Raw genomic sequence first — 17,382 nt, forward strand, 5'->3', positions numbered from 1 at the left:
ATGACATCATCAGTGATGTCACAATTGACATTATCGGTTTTAAAATTACTGTCGTAGATGATGTCCGTGCCATCCGTGAGTTCAGAAGCGTCAATTTTACAGTTTCGAAAAGATGGTCAATATCAATTATGACATCATCAATGATGTCACAATTGACATTATCGGTTTTAAAATCACTGTCGTAGATGATGTCCGTGCCATCCGTGAGTTCAGAAGGGTCAATTTTACAGTTTTGAAAAGATGGTCGAAATCAATTATGACATCATCAGTGATGTCACAATTGACATTATCGGTTTTAGAATTACTGTCGTAGATGATGTCCGTGCCATCCGTGAATTCAGAAGCGTCAATTTTACAGTTTTGAAAAGATGGTCGAAATCAATTATGACATCATCAGTGATGTCACAATTGACATTATCGGTTTTAAAATTACTGTCTTAGATGATGTCCGTGCCATCCGTGAGTTCAGAAGCGTCAATTTTACAGTTTTGAAAAGATGGTCGAAATCAATTATGACATCATAAGTGATGTCACAATTGACATTATCGGTTTTAAAATTACTGTCGTAGATGATGTCCGTGCCATCCGTGAGTTAAGAAGCGTCAATTTTACAGTTTTGAAAAGATGGTCGAAATCAATTATGACATCATCAGTGATGTCACAATTGACATTATCGGTTTTAAAATTACTGTCTTAGATGATGTCCGTACCATCCGTGAGTTCAGAATCGTTAAATTTACAGTTTCGAAAAGATGGTCGAAATCAATTATGACATCATCAGTGATGTCACAATTGACATTATCGGTTTAAAAATTAATGTCGTAGATGATGTCCGTGCCATCCGTGAGTTCAGAAGCGTCAATTTTACAGTTTTGAAAAGATGGTCGAAATCAATTATGACATCATCAGTGATGTCACAATTGACATTATCGGTTTTAAAATTACTGTCGTAGATGATGTCCGTGCCATCCGTGAGTTAAGAAGCTTCAATTTTACAGTTTTGAAAAGATGGTCGAAATCAATTATGACATCATCAGTGATGTCACAATTGACATTATCGGTTTTAAAATTACTGTCGTAGATGATGTCCAAGCCATCCGTGAGTTCAGAAGTGTCAATTTTACAGTTTCGAAAAAAAGGTCAAAATCAATTATGACATCATCAGTGATGTCACAATTGACATTATCGTTTTAAAAATTACTGTCGTAGATGATGTCCGTGCCATCCGTGAGTTCAGAATCGTCAATTTTACAGTTTCGAAAAGATGGTCAAAATCAATTATGACATCATCAGTGATGTCACAATTGACATTATCGGTTTTAAAATCACTGTCGTAGATGATGTCCGTGCCATCCGTGAGTTCAGTAGCGTCAATTTTACAGTTTTGAAAAGATGGTTGAAATCAATTATGACATCATCAGTGATGTCACAATTGACATTATCAGTTTTAGAATTACTGTCGTAGATGATGTCCGTGCCATCCGTGATTTCAGAAGCGTCAATTTTACAGTTTTGAAAAGATGGTCGAAATCAATTATGACATCATCAGTGATGTCACAATTGACATTATCGGTTTTAAAATTACTGTCTTAGATGATGTCCGTGCCATCCGTGAGTTCAGAAGCGTCAATTTTACAGTTTTGAAAAGATGGTCGAAATCAATTATGACATCATCAGTGATGTCACAATTGACATTATCGGTTTTAAAATTACTGTCTTAGATGATGTCCGTGCCATCCGTGAGTTCAGAATCGTTAAATTTACAGTTTCGAAAAGATGGTAGAAATCAATTATGACATCATCAGTGATGTCACAATTGACATTATCGGTTTAAAAATTACTGTCGTAGATGATGTCCGTGCCATTTGTGAGTTCAGAAGCGTCAATTTTACAGTTTTGAAAAGATGGTCGAAATCAATTATGACATCATCAGTGATGTCACAATTGACATTATCGGTTTTAAAATTACTGTCGTAGATGATGTCCGTGCCATCCGTGAGTTAAGAAGCTTCAATTTTACAGTTTTAAAAAGATGGTCGAAATCAATTATGACATCATCAGTGATGTCACAATTGACATTATCGGTTTTAAAATTACTGTCGTAGATGATGTCCGTGCCATTTGTGAGTTCAGAAGCGTCAATTTTACAGTTTTGAAAAGATGTCGAAATCAATTATGACATCATCAGTGATGTCACAATTGACATTATCGGTTTTAAAATACTGTCTTAGATGATGTCCGTGCCATCCGTGAGTTCAGAATCATCAAATTTACAGTTTGGAAAAGATGGTCGAAATCAATTATGACATCATTAGTGATGTCACAATTGACATTATCGGTTTTAAAATTACTGTCGTAGATGATGTCCAAGCCATCCGTGAGTTCAGAAGTGTCAATTTTACAGTTTCGAAAAAAAGGTCAAAATCAATTATGACATCATCAGTGATGTCACAATTGACATTATCGGTTTTAAAAATTACTGTCGTAGATGATGTCCGTGCCATCCGTGAGTTCAGAAGCGTCAATTTTACAGTTTCGAAAAGATGGTCAAAATCAATTATGACATCATCAGTGATGTCACAATTGACATTATCGGTTTTAAAATTACTGTCGTAGATGATGTCCGTGCCATCCGTGAGTTAAGAAGCTTCAATTTTACAGTTTTGAAAAGATGGTCGAAATCAATTATGACATCATCAGTGATGTCACAATTGACATTATCGGTTTTAAAATTACTGTCGTAGATGATGTCCAAGCCATCCGTGAGTTCAGAAGTGTCAATTTTACAGTTTCGAAAAAAAGGTCAAAATCAATTATGACATCATCAGTGATGTCACAATTGACATTATCGTTTTAAAAATTACTGTCGTAGATGATGTCCGTGCCATCCGTGAGTTCAGAATCGTCAATTTTACAGTTTCGAAAAGATGGTCAAAATCAATTATGACATCATCAGTGATGTCACAATTGACATTATCGGTTTTAAAATCACTGTCGTAGATGATGTCCGTGCCATCCGTGAGTTCAGAAGCGTCAATTTTACAGTTTTGAAAAGATGGTTGAAATCAATTATGACATCATCAGTGATGTCACAATTGACATTATCAGTTTTAGAATTACTGTCGTAGATGATGTCCGTGCCATCCGTGATTTCAGAAGCGTCAATTTTACAGTTTTGAAAAGATGGTCGAAATCAATTATGACATCATCAGTGATGTCACAATTGACATTATCGGTTTTAAAATTACTGTCTTAGATGATGTCCGTGCCATCCGTGAGTTCAGAAGCGTCAATTTTACAGTTTTGAAAAGATGGTCGAAATCAATTATGACATCATCAGTGATGTCACAATTGACATTATCGGTTTTAAAATTACTGTCTTAGATGATGTCCGTGCCATCCGTGAGTTCAGAATCGTTAAATTTACAGTTTCGAAAAGATGGTAGAAATCAATTATGACATCATCAGTGATGTCACAATTGACATTATCGGTTTAAAAATTACTGTCGTAGATGATGTCCGTGCCATCCGTGAGTTCAGAATCGTCAATTTTACAGTTTCGAAAAGATGGTCAAAATCAATTATGACATCATCAGTGATGTCACAATTGACATTATCGGTTTTAAAATCACTGTCGTAGATGATGTCCGTGCCATCCGTGAGTTCAGTAGCGTCAATTTTACAGTTTTGAAAAGATGGTTGAAATCAATTATGACATCATCAGTGATGTCACAATTGACATTATCAGTTTTAGAATTACTGTCGTAGATGATGTCCGTGCCATCCGTGATTTCAGAAGCGTCAATTTTACAGTTTTGAAAAGATGGTCGAAATCAATTATGACATCATCAGTGATGTCACAATTGACATTATCGGTTTTAAAATTACTGTCTTAGATGATGTCCGTGCCATCCGTGAGTTCAGAAGCGTCAATTTTACAGTTTTGAAAAGATGGTCGAAATCAATTATGACATCATCAGTGATGTCACAATTGACATTATCGGTTTTAAAATTACTGTCTTAGATGATGTCCGTGCCATCCGTGAGTTCAGAATCGTTAAATTTACAGTTTCGAAAAGATGGTAGAAATCAATTATGACATCATCAGTGATGTCACAATTGACATTATCGGTTTAAAAATTACTGTCGTAGATGATGTCCGTGCCATTTGTGAGTTCAGAAGCGTCAATTTTACAGTTTTGAAAAGATGGTCGAAATCAATTATGACATCATCAGTGATGTCACAATTGACATTATCGGTTTTAAAATTACTGTCGTAGATGATGTCCGTGCCATCCGTGAGTTAAGAAGCTTCAATTTTACAGTTTTAAAAAGATGGTCGAAATCAATTATGACATCATCAGTGATGTCACAATTGACATTATCGGTTTTAAAATTACTGTCGTAGATGATGTCCGTGCCATTTGTGAGTTCAGAAGCGTCAATTTTACAGTTTTGAAAAGATGTCGAAATCAATTATGACATCATCAGTGATGTCACAATTGACATTATCGGTTTTAAAATACTGTCTTAGATGATGTCCGTGCCATCCGTGAGTTCAGAATCATCAAATTTACAGTTTGGAAAAGATGGTCGAAATCAATTATGACATCATTAGTGATGTCACAATTGACATTATCGGTTTTAAAATTACTGTCGTAGATGATGTCCAAGCCATCCGTGAGTTCAGAAGTGTCAATTTTACAGTTTCGAAAAAAAGGTCAAAATCAATTATGACATCATCAGTGATGTCACAATTGACATTATCGGTTTTAAAAATTACTGTCGTAGATGATGTCCGTGCCATCCGTGAGTTCAGAAGCGTCAATTTTACAGTTTCGAAAAGATGGTCAAAATCAATTATGACATCATCAGTGATGTCACAATTGACATTATCGGTTTTAAAATTACTGTCGTAGATGATGTCCGTGCCATCCGTGAGTTAAGAAGCTTCAATTTTACAGTTTTGAAAAGATGGTCGAAATCAATTATGACATCATCAGTGATGTCACAATTGACATTATCGGTTTTAAAATTACTGTCGTAGATGATGTCCAAGCCATCCGTGAGTTCAGAAGTGTCAATTTTACAGTTTCGAAAAAAAGGTCAAAATCAATTATGACATCATCAGTGATGTCACAATTGACATTATCGTTTTAAAAATTACTGTCGTAGATGATGTCCGTGCCATCCGTGAGTTCAGAATCGTCAATTTTACAGTTTCGAAAAGATGGTCAAAATCAATTATGACATCATCAGTGATGTCACAATTGACATTATCGGTTTTAAAATCACTGTCGTAGATGATGTCCGTGCCATCCGTGAGTTCAGAAGCGTCAATTTTACAGTTTTGAAAAGATGGTTGAAATCAATTATGACATCATCAGTGATGTCACAATTGACATTATCAGTTTTAGAATTACTGTCGTAGATGATGTCCGTGCCATCCGTGATTTCAGAAGCGTCAATTTTACAGTTTTGAAAAGATGGTCGAAATCAATTATGACATCATCAGTGATGTCACAATTGACATTATCGGTTTTAAAATTACTGTCTTAGATGATGTCCGTGCCATCCGTGAGTTCAGAAGCGTCAATTTTACAGTTTTGAAAAGATGGTCGAAATCAATTATGACATCATCAGTGATGTCACAATTGACATTATCGGTTTTAAAATTACTGTCTTAGATGATGTCCGTGCCATCCGTGAGTTCAGAATCGTTAAATTTACAGTTTCGAAAAGATGGTAGAAATCAATTATGACATCATCAGTGATGTCACAATTGACATTATCGGTTTAAAAATTACTGTCGTAGATGATGTCCGTGCCATTTGTGAGTTCAGAAGCGTCAATTTTACAGTTTTGAAAAGATGGTCGAAATCAATTATGACATCATCAGTGATGTCACAATTGACATTATCGGTTTTAAAATTACTGTCGTAGATGATGTCCGTGCCATCCGTGAGTTAAGAAGCTTCAATTTTACAGTTTTAAAAAGATGGTCGAAATCAATTATGACATCATCAGTGATGTCACAATTGACATTATCGGTTTTAAAATTACTGTCGTAGATGATGTCCGTGCCATTTGTGAGTTTAGAAGCGTCAATTTTACAGTTTTGAAAAGATGTCGAAATCAATTATGACATCATCAGTGATGTCACAATTGACATTATCGGTTTTAAAATACTGTCTTAGATGATGTCCGTGCCATCCGTGAGTTCAGAATCATCAAATTTACAGTTTGGAAAAGATGGTCGAAATCAATTATGACATCATTAGTGATGTCACAATTGACATTATCGGTTTTAAAATTACTGTCGTAGATGATGTCCAAGCCATCCGTGAGTTCAGAAGTGTCAATTTTACAGTTTCGAAAAAAAGGTCAAAATCAATTATGACATCATCAGTGATGTCACAATTGACATTATCGGTTTTAAAAATTACTGTCGTAGATGATGTCCGTGCCATCCGTGAGTTCAGAAGCGTCAATTTTACAGTTTCGAAAAGATGGTCAAAATCAATTATGACATCATCAGTGATGTCACAATTGACATTATCGGTTTTAAAATCACTGTCGTAGATGATGTCCGTGCCATCCTTGAGTTCAGAAGCGTCAATTTTACAGTTTTGAAAAGATGGTTGAAATCAATTATGACATCATCAGTGATGTCACAATTGACATTATCGGTTTTAAAATTACTGTCGTAGATGATGTCCAAGCCATCCGTGAGTTCAGAAGTGTCAATTTTACAGTTTCGAAAAGATGGTCAAAATCAATTATGACATCATCAGTGATGTCACAATTGACATTATCGGTTTTAAAATTACTGTCGTAGATGATGTCCGTGCCATCCGTGAGTTCAGAAGTGTCAATTTTACAGTTTCGAAAAAAAGGTCAAAATCAATTATGACATCATCAGTGATGTCACAATTGACATTATCGGTTTTAAAATTACTGTCGTAGATGATGTCCGTACCATCCGTGAGTTCAGAAGCGTCAATTTTACAGTTTCGAAAAGATGGTCAAAATCATATTATGACATCATCAGTGATGTCACAATTGACATTATCGGTTTTAAAATTACTGTCGTAGATGATGTCCGTGCCATCCGTGAGTTAAGAAGCGTCAATTTTACAGTTTTGAAAAGATGTCGAAATCAATTATGACATCATCAGTGATGTCACAATTGACATTATCGGTTTTAAAATTACTGTCATAGATGATGTCTAAGCCATCCGTGAGTTCAGAAGTGTCAATTTTACAGTTTCGAAAAAAAGGTCAAAATCAATTATGACATCATCAGTGATGTCACAATTGACATTATCGGTTTTAAAAATTACTGTCGTAGATGATGTCCGTGCCATCCGTGAGTTCAGAAGCGTCAATTTTACAGTTTCGAAAAGATGGTCAAAATCAATTATGACATCATCAGTGATGTCACAATTGACATTATCGGTTTTAAAATCACTGTCGTAGATGATGTCCGTGCCATCCGTGAGTTCAGAAGCGTCAATTTTACAGTTTTGAAAAGATGGTTGAAATCAATTATGACATCATCAGTGATGTCACAATTGACATTATCGGTTTTAAAATTACTGTCTTAGATGATGTCCGTGCCATCCGTGAGTTCAGATTCGTCAAATTTACAGTTTCGAAAAGATGGTCGAAATCAATTATGACATCATCAGTGATGTCACAATTGACATTATCGGTTTTAAAATTACTGTCTTAGATGATGTCCGTGCCATCCGTGAGTTCAGAAGCGTCAATTTTACAGTTTTGAAAAGATGGTCGAAATCAATTATGACATCATAAGTGATGTCACAATTGACATTATCGGTTTTAAAATTACTGTCGTAGATGATGTCCGTGCCATCCGTGAGTTAAGAAGCGTCAATTTTACAGTTTTGAAAAGATGGTCGAAATCAATTATGACATCATCAGTGATGTCACAATTGACATTATCGGTTTTAAAATTACTGTCTTAGATGATGTCCGTGCCATCCGTGAGTTCAGAATCGTTAAATTTACAGTTTCGAAAAGATGGTCGAAATCAATTATGACATCATCAGTGATGTCACAATTGACATTATCGGTTTTAAAATTACTGTCGTAGATGATGTCCGTGCCATCCGTGAGTTCAGAAGTGTCAATTTTACAGTTTCGAAAAAAAGGTCAAAATCAATTATGACATCATCAGTGATGTCACAATTGACATTATCGGTTTTAAAATTACTGTCGTAGATGATGTCCGTGCCATCCGTGAGTTAAGAAGCGTCAATTTTACAGTTTTGAAAAGATGTCGAAATCAATTATGACATCATCAGTGATGTCACAATTGACATTATCGGTTTTAAAATTACTGTCATAGATGATGTCTAAGCCATCCGTGAGTTCAGAAGTGTCAATTTTACAGTTTCGAAAAAAAGGTCAAAATCAATTATGACATCATCAGTGATGTCACAATTGACATTATCGGTTTAAAAATTTATGTCGTAGATGATGTCCGTGCCATCCGTGAGTTCAGAAGCGTCAATTTTACAGTTTTGAAAAGATGGTCGAAATCAATTATGACATCATCAGTGATGTCACAATTGACATTATCGGTTTTAAAATTACTGTCGTAGATGATGTCCGTGCCATTTGTGAGTTCAGAAGCGTCAATTTTACAGTTTTGAAAAGATGTCGAAATCAATTATGACATCATCAGTGATGTCACAATTGACATTATCGGTTTTAAAATACTGTCTTAGATGATGTCCGTGCCATCCGTGAGTTCAGAATCATCAAATTTACAGTTTGGAAAAGATGGTCGAAATCAATTATGACATCATCAGTGATGTCACAATTGACATTATCGGTTTTAAAATTACTGTCGTAGATGATGTCCAAGCCATCCGTGAGTTCAGAAGTGTCAATTTTACAGTTTCGAAAAAAAGGTCAAAATCAATTATGACATCATCAGTGATGTCACAATTGACATTATCGGTTTTAAAAATTACTGTCGTAGATGATGTCCGTGCCATCCGTGTGTCAGAAGCGTCAATTTTACAGTTTCGAAAAGATGGTCAAAATCAATTATGACATCATCAGTGATGTCACAATTGACATTATCGGTTTTAAAATCACTGTCGTAGATGATGTCCGTGCCATCCGTGAGTTCAGAAGCGTCAATTTTACAGTTTTGAAAAGATGGTTGAAATCAATTATGACATCATCAGTGATGTCACAATTGACATTATCGGTTTTAAAATTACTGTCGTAGATGATGTCCGTGCCATCCGTGAGTTCAGAAGCGTCAATTTTACAGGTTCGAAAAGATGGTCAAAATCAATTATGACATCATCAGTGATGTCACAATTGACATTATCGGTTTTAAAATTACTGTCGTAGATGATGTCCGTGCCATCCGTGAGTTCAGAAGTGTCAATTTTACAGTTTCGAAAAAAAGGTCAAAATCAATTATGACATCATCAGTGATGTCACAATTGACATTATCGGTTTTAAAATTACTGTCGTAGATGATGTCCGTGCCATCCGTGAGTTCAGAAGCGTCAATTTTACAGTTTCGAAAAGATGGTCAAAATCAATTATGACATCATCAGTGATGTCACAATTGACATTATCGGTTTTAAAATTACTGTCGTAGATGATGTCCGTGCCATCCGTGACTTAAGAAGCGTCAATTTTACAGTTTTGAAAAGATGTCGAAATCAATTATGACATCATCAGTGATGTCACAATTGACATTATCGGTTTTAAAATTACTGTCATAGATGATGTCTAAGCCATCCGTGAGTTCAGAAGTGTCAATTTTACAGTTTCGAAAAAAAAGGTCAAAATCAATTATGACATCATCAGTGATGTCACAATTGACATTATCGGTTTTAAAAATTACTGTCGTAGATGATGTCCGTGCCATCCGTGAGTTCAGAAGCGTCAATTTTACAGTTTCGAAAAGATGGTCAAAATCAATTATGACATCATCAGTGATGTCACAATTGACATTATCGGTTTTAAAATCACTGTCGTAGATGATGTCCGTGCCATCCGTGAGTTCAGAAGCGTCAATTTTACAGTTTTGAAAAGATGGTTGAAATCAATTATGACATCATCAGTGATGTCACAATTGACATTATCGGTTTTAAAATTACTGTTGTAGATGATGTCCGTGCCATCCGTGAGTTCAGAAGTGTCAATTTTACAGTTTCGAAAAGATGGTCAAAATCAATTATGACATCATCAGTGATGTCACAATTGACATTATCGGTTTTAAAATTACTGTCGTAGATGATGTCCGTGCCATCCGTGAGTTAAGAAGCGTCAATTTTACAGTTTTGAAAAGATGTCGAAATCAATTATGACATCATCAGTGATGTCACAATTGACATTATCGGTTTTAAAATTACTGTCTTAGATGATGTCCGTGCCATCCGTGAGTTCAGAATCGTCAAATTTACAGTTTCGAAAAGATGGTCGAAATCAATTATGACATCATCAGTGATGTCACAATTGACATTATCGGTTTTAAAATTACTGTCGTAGATGATGTCCAAGCCATCCGTGAGTTCAGAAGTGTCAATTTTACAGTTTTGAAAAGATGTCGAAATCAATTATGACATCATCAGTGATGTCACAATTGACATTATCGGTTTTAAAATTACTGTCGTAGATGATGTCCAAGCCATCCATGATTTCATAAGCGTCAATTTTACAGTTTTGAAAAGATGGTCGAAATCAATTATGACATCATCAGTGATGTCACAATTGACATTATCGGTTTTAAAATTACTGTCGTAGATGATGACCGTGCCATTCGTGAGTTCAGAAGCGTCAATTTTGCAGTTTTGAAAAGATGTCAAAATCAATTATGACATCATCAGTGATGTCACAATTGACATTATCGGTTTTAAAATTACTGTCTTAGATGATGTCTGTGCCATCCGTGAGTTCAGAATCGTCAAATTTATAGTTTCGAAAAGATGGTCGAAATCAATTATGACATCATCAGTGATGTCACAATTGACATTATCGGTTTTAAAATTACTGTCGTAGATGATGTCCAAGCCATCCGTGAGTTCAGAAGTGTCAATTTTACAGTTTCGAAAAAAAGGTCAAAATCAATTATGACATCATCAGTGATGTCACAATTGACATTATCGGTTTTAAAATACTGTCTTAGATGATGTCCGTGCCATCCGTGAGTTCAGAATCATCAAATTTACAGTTTCGAAAAGATGGTCGAAATCAATTATGACATCATCAGTGATGTCACAATTGACATTATCGGTTTTAAAATTACTGTCGTAGATGATGTCCAAGCCATCCGTGAGTTCAGAAGTGTCAATTTTACAGTTTCGAAAAAAAGGTCAAAATCAATTATGACATCATCAGTGATGTCACAATTGACATTATCGGTTTTAAAAATTACTGTCGTAGATGATGTCCGTGCCATCCGTGAGTTCAGAAGCGTCAATTTTACAGTTTCGAAAAGATGGTCAAAATCAATTATGACATCATCAGTGATGTCACAATTGACATTATCGGTTTTAAAATCACTGTCGTAGATGATGTCCGTTCCATCCGTGAGTTCAGAAGCGTCAATTTTACAGTTTTGAAAAGATGGTTGAAATCAATTATGACATCATCAGTGATGTCACAATTGACATTATCGGTTTTAAAATTACTGTCGTAGATGATGTCCGTGCCATCCGTGAGTTCAGAAGCGTCAATTTTACAGTTTCGAAAAGATGGTCAAAATCAATTATGACATCATCAGTGATGTCACAATTGACATTATCGGTTTTAAAATTACTGTCGTAGATGATGTCCGTGCCATCCGTGAGTTAAGAAGCGTCAATTTTACAGTTTTGAAAAGATGTCAAAATCAATTATGACATCATCAGTGATGTCACAATTGACATTATCGGTTTTAAAATTACTGTCTTAGATGATGTCCGTGCCATCCGTGAGTTCAGAATCGTCAAATTTACAGTTTCGAAAAGATGGTCGAAATCAATTATGACATCATCAGTGATGTCACAATTGACATTATCGGTTTTAAAATTACTGTCGTAGAATGTCCGTGCCATCCATGATTTCATAAGCGTCAATTTTACAGTTTTGAAAAGATGGTCGAAATCAATTATGACATCATCAGTGATGTCACAATTGACATTATCGGTTTTAAAATTACTGTCGTAGATGATGTCCGTGCCATTTGTGAGTTCAGAAGCGTCAATTTTGCAGTTTTGAAAAGATGTCAAAATCAATTATGACATCATCAGTGATGTCACAATTGACATTATCGGTTTTAAAATTACTGTCTTAGATGATGTCTGTGCCATCCGTGAGTTCAGAATCGTCAAATTTACAGTTTCGAAAAGATGGTCGAAATCAATTATGACATCATCAGTGATGTCACAATTGACATTATCGGTTTTAAAATTACTGTCGTAGATGATGTCCAAGCCATCCGTGAGTTCAGAAGTGTCAATTTTACAGTTTCGAAAAAAAGGTCAAAATCAATTATGACATCATCAGTGATGTCACAATTGACATTATCGGTTTTAAAATTACTGTCGTAGATGATGTCCGTGCCATCCGTGAGTTCAGAAGCGTCAATTTTACAGTTTCGAAAAGATGGTCAATATCAATTATGACATCATCAGTGATGTCACAATTGACATTATCGGTTTTAAAATCACTGTCGTAGATGATGTCCGTGCCATCCGTGAGTTCAGAAGGGTCAATTTTACAGTTTTGAAAAGATGGTCGAAATCAATTATGACATCATCAGTGATGTCACAATTGACATTATCGGTTTTAGAATTACTGTCGTAGATGATGTCCGTGCCATCCGTGAATTCAGAAGCGTCAATTTTACAGTTTTGAAAAGATGGTCGAAATCAATTATGACATCATCAGTGATGTCACAATTGACATTATCGGTTTTAAAATTACTGTCTTAGATGATGTCCGTGCCATCCGTGATTTCAGAAGCGTCAATTTTACAGTTTTGAAAAGATGGTCGAAATCAATTATGACATCATAAGTGATGTCACAATTGACATTATCGGTTTTAAAATTACTGTCGTAGATGATGTCCGTGCCATCCGTGAGTTAAGAAGCGTCAATTTTACAGTTTTGAAAAGATGGTCGAAATCAATTATGACATCATCAGTGATGTCACAATTGACATTATCGGTTTTAAAATTACTGTCTTAGATGATGTCCGTACCATCCGTGAGTTCAGAATCGTTAAATTTACAGTTTCGAAAAGATGGTCGAAATCAATTATGACATCATCAGTGATGTCACAATTGACATTATCGGTTTAAAAATTAATGTAGTAGATGATGTCCGTGCCATCCGTGAGTTCAGAAGCGTCAATTTTACAGTTTTGAAAAGATGGTCGAAATCAATTATGACATCATCAGTGATGTCACAATTGACATTATCGGTTTTAAAATTACTGTCGTAGATGATGTCCGTGCCATCCGTGAGTTAAGAAGCTTCAATTTTACAGTTTTGAAAAGATGGTCGAAATCAATTATGACATCATCAGTGATGTCACAATTGACATTATCGGTTTTAAAATTACTGTCGTAGATGATGTCCAAGCCATCCGTGAGTTCAGAAGTGTCAATTTTACAGTTTCGAAAAAAAGGTCAAAATCAATTATGACATCATCAGTGATGTCACAATTGACATTATCGTTTTAAAAATTACTGTCGTAGATGATGTCCGTGCCATCCGTGAGTTCAGAATCGTCAATTTTACAGTTTCGAAAAGATGGTCAAAATCAATTATGACATCATCAGTGATGTCACAATTGACATTATCGGTTTTAAAATCACTGTCGTAGATGATGTCCGTGCCATCCGTGAGTTCAGAAGCGTCAATTTTACAGTTTTGAAAAGATGGTTGAAATCAATTATGACATCATCAGTGATGTCACAATTGACATTATCAGTTTTAGAATTACTGTCGTAGATGATGTCCGTGCCATCCGTGATTTCAGAAGCGTCAATTTTACAGTTTTGAAAAGATGGTCGAAATCAATTATGACATCATCAGTGATGTCACAATTGACATTATCGGTTTTAAAATTACTGTCTTAGATGATGTCCGTGCCATCCGTGAGTTCAGAAGCGTCAATTTTACAGTTTTGAAAAGATGGTCGAAATCAATTATGACATCATCAGTGATGTCACAATTGACATTATCGGTTTTAAAATTACTGTCGTAGATGATGTCCGTGCCATTTGTGAGTTCAGAAGCGTCAATTTTACAGTTTTGAAAAGATGTCGAAATCAATTATGACATCATCAGTGATGTCACAATTGACATTATCGGTTTTAAAATACTGTCTTAGATGATGTCCGTGCCATCCGTGAGTTCAGAATCATCAAATTTACAGTTTGGAAAAGATGGTCGAAATCAATTATGACATCATCAGTGATGTCACAATTGACATTATCGGTTTTAAAATTACTGTCGTAGATGATGTCCAAGCCATCCGTGAGTTCAGAAGTGTCAATTTTACAGTTTCGAAAAAAAGGTCTAAATCAATTATGACATCATCAGTGATGTCACAATTGACATTATCGGTTTTAAAAATTACTGTCGTAGATGATGTCCGTGCCATCCGTGAGTTCAGAAGCGTCAATTTTACAGTTTCGAAAAGATGGTCAAAATCAATTATGACATCATCAGTGATGTCACAATTGACATTATCGGTTTTAAAATCACTGTCGTAGATGATGTCCGTGCCATCCGTGAGTTCAGAAGCGTCAATTTTACAGTTTTGAAAAGATGGTTGAAATCAATTATGACATCATCAGTGATGTCACAATTGACATTATCGGTTTTAAAATTACTGTCGTAGATGATGTCCGTGCCATCCGTGAGTTCAGAAGCGTCAATTTTACAGTTTCGAAAAGATGGTCAAAATCAATTATGACATCATCAGTGATGTCACAATTGACATTATCGGTTTTAAAATTACTGTCGTAGATGATGTCCGTGCCATCCGTGAGTTCAGAAGTGTAAATTTTACAGTTTCGAAAAAAAGGTCAAAATCAATTATGACATCATCAGTGATGTCACAATTGACATTATCGGTTTTAAAATTACTGTCGTAGATGATGTCCGTGCCATCCGTGAGTTCAGAAGCGTCAATTTTACAGTTTCGAAAAGATGGTCAAAATCAATTATGACATCATCAGTGATGTCACAATTGACATTATCGGTTTTAAAATTACTGTCGTAGATGATGTCCGTGCCATCCGTGAGTTAAGAAGCGTCAATTTTACAGTTTTGAAAAGATGTCGAAATCAATTATGACATCATCAGTGATGTCACAATTGACATTATCGGTTTTAAAATTACTGTCATAGATGATGTCTAAGCCATCCGTGAGTTCAGAAGTGTCAATTTTACAGTTTCGAAAAAAAGGTCAAAATCAATTATGACATCATCAGTGATGTCACAATTGACATTATCGGTTTTAAAAATTACTGTCGTAGATGATGTCCGTGCCATCTGTGAGTTCAGAAGCGTCAATTTTACAGTTTCGAAAAGATGGTCAAAATCAATTATGACATCATCAGTGATGTCACAATTGACATTATCGGTTTTAAAATCACTGTCGTAGATGATGTCCGTGCCATCCGTGAGTTCAGAAGCGTCAATTTTACAGTTTTGAAAAGATGGTTGAAATCAATTATGACATCATCAGTGATGTCACAATTGACATTATCGGTTTTAAAATTACTGTCTTAGATGATGTCCGTGCCATCCGTGAGTTCAGAATCGTCAAATTTACAGTTTCGAAAAGATGGTCGAAATCAATTATGACATCATAAGTGATGTCACAATTGACATTATCGGTTTTAAAATTACTGTCGTAGATGATGTCCGTGCCATCCGTGAGTTAAGAAGCGTCAATTTTACAGTTTTGAAAAGATGGTCGAAATCAATTATGACATCATCAGTGATGTCACAATTGACATTATAGGTTTTAAAATTACTGTCTTAGATGATGTCCGTGCCATCCGTGAGTTCAGAATCGTTAAATTTACAGTTTCGAAAAGATGGTCGAAATCAATTATGACATCATCAGTGATGTCACAATTGACATTATCGGTTTTAAAATTACTGTCGTAGATGATGTCCGTGCCATCCGTGAGTTCAGAAGTGTCAATTTTACAGTTTCGAAAAAAAGGTCAAAATCAATTATGACATCATCAGTGATGTCACAATTGACATTATCGGTTTTAAAATTACTGTCGTAGATGATGTCCGTGCCATCCGTGAGTTAAGAAGCGTCAATTTTACAGTTTTGAAAAGATGTCGAAATCAATTATGACATCATCAGTGATGTCACAATTGACATTATCGGTTTTAAAATTACTGTCATAGATGATGTCTAAGCCATCCGTGAGTTCAGAAGTGTCAATTTTACAGTTTCGAAAAAAAGGTCAAAATCAATTATGACATCATCAGTGATGTCACAATTGACATTATCGGTTTAAAAATTAATGTCGTAGATGATGTCCGTGCCATCCGTGAGTTCAGAAGCGTCAATTTTACAGTTTTGAAAAGATGGTCGAAATCAATTATGACATCATCAGTGATGTCACAATTGACATTATCGGTTTTAAAATTACTGTCGTAGATGATGTCCGTGCCATCCGTGAGTTAAGAAGCGTCAATTTTACAGTTTCGAAAAGATGGTCAAAATAAATTATGACATCATCAGTGATGTCACAATTGACATTATCGGTTTTAAAATTACTGTCGTAGATGATGTCCGTGCCATCCGTGAGTTAAGAAGCGTCAATTTTACAGTTTTGAAAAGATGTCGAAATCAATTATGACATCATCAGTGATGTCACAATTGACATTATCGGTTTTAAAATTACTGTCTTAGATGATGTCCGTGCCATCCGTGAGTTCAGAATCGTCAAATTTACAGTTTCGAAAAGATGGTCGAAATCAATTATGACATCATCAGTGATGTCACAATTGACATTATCGGTTTTAAAATTACTGTCTTAGATGATGTCCGTGCCATCCGTGAGTTCAGAAGCGTCAATTTTACAGTTTTGAAAAGATGGTCGAAATCAATTATGACATCATAAGTGATGTCACAATTGACATTATCGGTTTTAAAATTACTGTCGTAGATGATGTCCGTGCCATCCGTGAGTTAAGAAGCGTCAATTTTACAGTTTTGAAAAGATGGCCGAAATCAATTATGACATCATCAGTGATGTCACAATTGACATTATCGGTTTTAAAATTACTGTCTTAGATGATGTCCGTGCCATCCGTGAGTTCAGAATCGTTAAATTTACAGTTTCGAAAAGATGG

This window comes from Crinia signifera, chromosome 8, assembly GCF_055691185.1.
Source record: "Crinia signifera chromosome 8, ASM5569118v1, whole genome shotgun sequence".
Lineage (NCBI taxonomy): Eukaryota > Metazoa > Chordata > Amphibia > Anura > Myobatrachidae > Crinia > Crinia signifera.